This window comes from Vulpes vulpes, chromosome 8 (assembly GCF_048418805.1).
Source record: "Vulpes vulpes isolate BD-2025 chromosome 8, VulVul3, whole genome shotgun sequence".
NCBI classification, from domain to species: domain Eukaryota; kingdom Metazoa; phylum Chordata; class Mammalia; order Carnivora; family Canidae; genus Vulpes; species Vulpes vulpes.
This window is the reverse complement of record NC_132787.1, coordinates 81,398,074-81,405,501: the sequence shown is the minus strand read 5'-3', so window position 1 is coordinate 81,405,501 and position 7,428 is coordinate 81,398,074. Positions and strand designations below refer to the sequence as shown.

Genomic DNA, 7,428 nt, shown 5'->3' with positions numbered 1-7,428 from the left:
CTTCCCAGAGCAGCAGCTGTGATGCTCCATAGAATCATTCCTGGCCTCCCCAGTCTCTGAAATCTGCAGATCCTGACCCTTCCTCCCTGGCCTCATCTGTCTCCCTGAGCTTCCCTGCTCCTGTCACGCAAAGTTACTCAATACCCAGTAGGAGCTAACTAGAGCCAAGGAACCATGTTCCCACGGCTCCCATCTTGCAATTCACTTTGTGCGGCTGGGTTCCTCTGCACTGCCACCCTGGGGCACAGAGGGGAGAGAGCTTCATAATTCACATCCCTAGCTTTGGTCAGATCAGCCCTCCTCCTTTGTCCCACACCAGTCCCTGCTGCCCCTTGGTTGAACCCATTCCCCACACCCTCTGTCTGTCGCCCAGTACATGCTGTTTCTCTCTTTGTGACCAAATTTCACAGCAGATTGTGTGCAGTTTAGTAATCTCACCAGTAGCGCTTCATCTTTTTCAATCTATTTAGAGATCATGCTGAAATCTACCAAACCAGGGGCACCTGAGTGGTTCAGTCCATTAAGGGTCTGCCTTTGGCTTGGGTCATGATCTCAGGGTCCTGGGATGGAGCCCCACTCCCTGCTCAGTGGGGGGCCTTCTTCTCCCTCTCCCTCTGTCCCTCCTCCCTACTTTCTCTCTCTCCTTCTCTCTCTCTTAAATCAATAAAATCTTAAAAAAAGAAAAGAAAAGAAAAAGAAATCTACCAAACTAGCTCTCTTATCTGCATTATCTTCCATAGTCTTTTCTCTTTGAGGCTTTAGTTCATACCATTTCATATGGTATAAGAGACAATCTTCATTTAAGACAGATTTAATAAATGTTTCTAGTCTCTATATCTTCCTCTATAAAATAGTGATAATACTGTCTTACTATCTCCCCAGGAGTAAGAAAATCTATGTGAAATTCCTAGCATTGAACCTGATTCATAACTGGTACTCAACATATGTTAATAGCAACCTTCCCACCACCATAGCCACATGGTGTGACTAAAGTCAATTCAGATCGTCAGGTCACACTCTGGACCAGCAGTTCTCAACCTTGGGATCATAATATAGCTACCTGGGAGCTTTAAAAAGCACTTGTGTGGGGAGCCATCATCCCCTCCTACCCTTAAATATCCCAAGTGGCCAATCTCCCTCACTTCTTCTTTTGAATTTAGGCATCAATATTCCTAGGTGTCAGCCCCTGCCACCAAACCAGACATTTGGTTTTCTTCCTCTTCCTTCTCTCTTTCTCTGCTTTCCACAAAGCTTTGGGGATTATTTGTTACATAGCAATAGATATCTAGTACACTCCTCATATCACAACATAGGACAGTTATGTCCCTGACTTTAGATAGATTTTCATTTTTATATGACTTGTTTCCCAGAAATAAAAATTGTCATCAAAATTGTATTGGACTGCTCCATTAGCTGTGTTTTAAAAAATGAATGCCTGAAGCCACGGGACAAGGGAAGGAGTGGCAGGGCTTCCAGATGCACAGCCTAACTACAGCTGTGCTGCTCTGTGCCCTGGCCCAGGCTGCGCGTACAGGGCATCCCACCTACAGGCTCCTAAACATTCAATCTGGAGCCCTTGATGGACACAAAGTCGGTGACTGACAGGGTGGCTCACACCCTGCTGTGGACTGAGCTCTTCCAAGGACTGAGCAGGGTCCTGAATGTCCTGTTCTGGGAGCCGGCCACCATCAACTACCCAAGGACCCACTGAGCCCGCGCTTCCATCCGGAGAGGGGCACTGCACCATGCACAAGCTCTTCCAGGCTGTGCACCCTGTCTGGGCCATCACCAGCGAGGCTGAGCCCCGGGGCCCACGTCACCTGCAGGACTACCAGCTAGGACATCCACAAGGCCAAGTGCATCTACTGCAGCATCTACCGGGAGGCCTACCCTGTGGCGGCATAGTTGAGGGCCTCAATTTGAGTTCTCCACAGAGATGTATGAGGAGCTGCTGTACAACAAGGAGAAGTGGCTCAACTGGGCCTAGGAGGAGGCCGAGATGCAGCCAACATCCAGGCCCATTACCCCTACCACTGACACCCCACCAACCCCCGCCTGTAGCCCACAGCCCCCGCAGCCCAATACAAAAGCTCTGCCTTTCCCCCACACTCAAAATAATGGTTTCTTTAGCAGCCCTTGGTTCTCACTGGTGGGGCTGTGTTGAGGCTCCATCTCTTAAGAAGTGAAAGATTACTTCCCCTCTTGAGAATATTGGATAATTCATCAGTGGGAAACTCGTTGTGGAGCTTTCCTTGTATTCAGTAATCCCCTTCCTACCTAACCAATAAATATGACCGATGATGCCCATGAGTTCCTTCTGTTCTTGGAATAGACATTACTTCTTCAGGGACAGCTTGGCTGACTGACAAATCCCTATATTTCTTCTCTCATGGAACCAATACAAATCAATACTTTAAAACAGATATATACTTAATATTTTTTTGAGAATGCTTATGTATACTAATAAACTGCATTCACCTTTCTTTTGTATTAGAACTACATTTTTATACACATATTGCTTAAGAGTATTATGATGAATGCATGGCCTTTCACAGACTCATCCTGTACCAATTTACCATCATTATATTCATATTCATTATTTGATGTTCATATGCCTTTCTTTTTCCTGTCCCACAACTGGACTCAACTAACTTCCAAGAAATTCTGATTGCTTTGAAAAAGGAATAATGTTAGAAATGACAGTCCAAGCTTCTTGCCTGTGTGTTACAGAGAAGTGCCAGGCCTTTAGCCACTGTTGCTTGGGGCCTATTTTGTGACAGAGCCAGGAATGATGTTTTCATAGGGTAGAAATTCATGCTGATTTTCCTTATGTAGCATACTACGTTGCTGTAATATCTCTGTCAGCCAGGGTCTCATAAGAAAAATAGAGTGACTATTCCTAGAAAGTCTAAAGGTAGGCAGTTTCCCAGCCAAGCAGTGAGGCAGAAGCCCTCAGAGGCACATCCTCCCCAAGATAGCATCACACAACCTTGCCTGGGTCCTCAGAGAGAACAACAGGGCTCAAGCTTCCTCAATGACACTGCCTGGCCCACTGATTATTTCCCAGAGCTGCTTCCTTTTTTAAAACAGATTTATTTACTCATTTTAGAGAAAGTGAGTGAGAGAGAGAGAGAGAGAGCATGAGAGGAAGGGGCAGAGAGAGAGAGGGAGAGAGTATCTCAAGCAGATGCAATGCAGAGCATGGAGCTAAACACAGGGCTCGATCCCATGACCCAGAGATCACAACCTAAGTGAAAACCAAGAGTCAGACCCTTAACCAACTGCACCACCCAGATGACCCCAAAGCTGCATTTCTATTAGGACTAACACTTCGTCTGCACTTTACCTGCTGCTTTACTCCCTCACTGTCTTTCTTTGCCTCCAAGCAGCCTCAGTCCTCCACTCTAGGGTGCTCAGGACCGAGAGGATTTCTAGGATGCAGGATTTTCCATTTTCAAACCAAACAGTCCCCAGGCCAACTGGGATGAAGTGGTCATTCCATCGCCAGTGACCTAATAGCAGGATAGCTAAAGCAATTCATCACTTCTACACTCTGCTTGATGGAATACTGAAAGATGGAATACAAATATGCTTGAGATTTACATGTAAGGCAATCATTCATGTGAATTTAAGAGTCATACTGCAGTGCAGACAAATTCTCCAGCTCATACAGCCAAGATAATTACATGCAAAGCTGGAAGAGGCTGAGCTGTTTAACCTAGAAAACACACAGCTGTGAACAATTTTCTCATTCAAAAAGCCCTGGTCTTCCAGCTGCAAAACCTGGTTTCCCTTCCCTATCTCAGAGGGCCCTACAGAAGGTAGGTCTGAAAAACTAATCCTGGATAGCAGATTCCCCAAGAGGGAGAGGTACAGAAAGGAAAGCCCATAGGAGTTTTCTTTACCCACAAACACCCTCCCTCCTTACCCAAAACACCCTCCTGCCTCTCACCTTTGAATGATCACAGGTCATTTGGATTCCATAATCAACCAGTTCAATACAAGGCTTATTTTTCCATTTGAAACTCAAAAACTTGAAACCCAAGGGATGTTATTTTACCCACTGTCAAACTGAATCTGTTCATTGTAAGGTGCCACAGCACTGGTTTTTGCTGTGCAACCATCCAGTTGAAATACAAATGAATGTGAACCTTCTATCTAAAATACTTAAACATGAAATTTTCCATGCATCAAATAATTGAAAGGCCAAACCACCGATCAGGTTGTAAAGTTGTGAAATTCTCTCAATTCTGAGAGGTAGTTTGAAATTAAACCAAAAAATACCTATGGTCTCAGGAACAGCCACCGTGATTTGTAATCCAATATGGAAAGAGCTATGGAGAAAATAATGACCTTGTGTAAGGTATGTGCACTCTTCCTTAGAGTTCTTCCCTCCAAGGTCAGAGGGCCCATCTCGCTGCCCTATGTGGTCCCCTTGTGGCCTGGAAGTGTCCAAGTTTACTTCTGAACACTAGGTTACCATAGCATACTTAACTATATTTTCTGAAAGAAGTACCTCAACCTTGTATATTGGCACAAGCTAACTATAAACCTACAAAAGAAAATGATCCCACATCCTCTGGCCATTTATGGACATAGAACTCGGGGGGCGGGGGAGGGAGAAGAAACTTGAAATTCTCTGTCCCCTACATTAATAAAGTCCTCTGTAAGAGCTCTTGTCGGATTAGAGCTGACAATAGCATGGACAGCCCAGTCACGCCATGGAATTCTTCCCAGATCCAGTTTCATAATTCACCCTCTCCCATGCGGCCTCTATTATTACATTTAGAAGACTTTTCTTAATAAGGGTCACTTATGGGATCCTAACTGGGAATGTAAGAGAGAAGAAGTTTAATAGCTATTCCAGAACTCATGACATTGTAAAACAAAGGGTGGATTTTAAGACTAAAAACTTAGCAATGAGTGCAACTTCCACCAGACACTAGATGTGCTGACCTGGGAAAGCTGCTTGCCCTCTCTGAGCTTCAGTTTTTTCATCTGTCAATTTTTCAATGGATTTGGTCATTTGCAATAATTTTTATTATTTTCTAAAGTCCCCTTTAGGTATTGTGAGGGGGGATGGTTGGTTGGATGGATGGATGGATGGATGGACAGACAGATGGTTAGAAAAATGATAGATGAGTGGGCAGATGGATAGATATGTTATAGGCTGAACTATGTCTCCTTAAAATTCATTTCTTGATGTCTTAACCCCCAGTAACTCAGATTGTGGCTGTATTTGTAGATAGGGTCTTTTAAGGAGTCATTAAGATACAATGAAGTCATATGGGTGGCCCCTGATCTATTAGGACTAGTGTCCTTTTAAGAAAAGGAAATTAGGACAGATACACACAAAGAAAAGATGGCCATTCCTAAGCCAAGGAGAGAGTCCTCAAAACAAAACAAAACAAAATAAAACAAAACAAAACAAAAACAACCCTGTTGACACCTTGATCTCAGACTCATAGCTTCCAGAACCATGAGAAAAATAAATTTCTGTTGTTTAAACCACTCAGTCTATGGTACTTTGTTATGGTAGCCTTAGAGAACTATTATAGGTAGTTGGATGGATGGATAGATAGATACATAGATACAGAAACAGATGATAATCTGGAGCAGAGAGACCTATTGTTAGTAAGATTCTGGTGTTTAAAGTGAGCAAATCCAATAAGAAGCATCCCTTTTTGTAATGCTATCCTGGCAGAGCCAACAATTTCTATGTAGATGTGCTATGTATTACAACGAATCTTCTGCAATTTCCAAATATAAAAAGATAGTCATCTGAGAACCCCACATCCCCACTTTTTCAAGCCACCAACTCTTTCCACAAGGTCATGAGAAAATTATTGTAACAGGAGACTCCAGAGTCATGTCAACTCTTTATTGCGAACTGGACCTTGGGCCTGAGCCTTAGCCGAGCTGGGCTGATCTGCTGATCCAGGCTGCACAGGTACAAAGAAAGGACTTCTGTTGCCCAAAAGCCTTGGCAGCCCAGACCAAAAGTAATAGAGGAGCTAACTTGGCCTCTTCTCTGAGGCTCACACTTTCACCTGGTAGCCTAAGGTCTAGCAACTTGAAAAAGTCAGGAAGAATGAACCCAAAGAACAAAAGGAATGAGAGCTCTCCTCCCTGGGGTTAAGAGCAGTTGGCCTGAGTCATCCTTCCTGGGCTCTACCCTGTTCCTGCCTGGCCTTCCCAGAACAGGATGCTCCCACACATAATGCAGCCCCAAGCACTTTGTGCTCCTCCAGAAGCCTAGGAGCAAGATTCCAAATGTGAAGAAAATGATCCAAGAAAGAAAAGTCAGAGTCAATGGCATTAGTATGTAAATGCCTTTAAACTCTCCTAAAATCTCCCCAGTAGTATCCTCCCTCTTGACATGGATCACACTCCTTTTTCCCAATCATGGAGCTCTGAGGGTGGGGTGGAAAACAGAGAGAGTGACCTGGAAAAAGCACTAAAGTATAAGAGGCCATTACCAAGAGGTTTCATTACCAAGATGTCTATGTTTTTCCATGAACAATTACTCAGTGCATCTCGATGCTAAGCACTGTCCTAGGAGCTCATCCCACTAGATGAGCCTGGCCCTGGTAAGGAATGTGAGAATAAAGTGTGGTACTCAGAGCCTGGCAAGAGTTAATTGTCTTACCTCTCTTCTGGATTCCAACTGTCCCTTCTCTGAATTGTTCTTTTTGTGTTGTCTGACGTTGACATCCTCTGCACATCTTTCCCTCTAAAGTCCTCTGGGAACAAGGCTATGCTTCACTCATTTGTGGGCCTTTGGTACCTCCCAGCCCAACCCCTACTCACATGCAAGTTGGTTCAACGTTTGTGGAAGGAAGGAGGGGAGAGAGGATGGAAACCTATGGCTTGCTTCTGAAGACTTCTTACTTATTCAAGGAAGAATTAACTTTCAATGATTATTGGTCACACATTTTGAACTCTCCACCTCACCACTGCCATATATTTATACTATGGACCAACCCAACTGAAATGGACTTACATTTTAAATGTGTCATTTTGCAGAGTAAAGCATACATCACCAAGGGGCTCTCAGAAACAGACCATGCCACTATCTTACCAAGAGTGATGATTTCAGCAGCAGCACACCAGGGTCTCGGACACTGCATGTCCTTAATATGTGAGACATTCATTAGAGGGGCTTTCCCAACTGTTATTTTCATAAACCACCAGATTAATATAGGGGATTTTTCTTGCATTTGTTTGGAGACATTTTATCCTGATGTAGAACATTCAAACTCCACTGCTTACAAATAAGCTACAACCTTTCCTCTCAGTTGTTCCTTGGCCTTCGATCTCATCCCAGCTGAAGCAACAAGTATGCTTAATTTTGGTTTGTTGTCCTTCTAATATAGAAAGCACTTCAGGTCAAAGAACTGAGAGAATATAAATGCTGACCCTACATGT

At 43.9% G+C, this 7,428-nt stretch overlaps 1 pseudogene; it reads left to right on the top strand.

Annotated features, from left to right (window-relative positions):
• The first annotated feature begins 1,476 nt into the window (after positions 1-1,476).
• LOC112935299 (NADH dehydrogenase [ubiquinone] iron-sulfur protein 8, mitochondrial pseudogene) lies at positions 1,477-2,037 on the top strand (annotated as a pseudogene).
• The last annotated feature ends 5,391 nt before the right edge of the window (positions 2,038-7,428 follow it).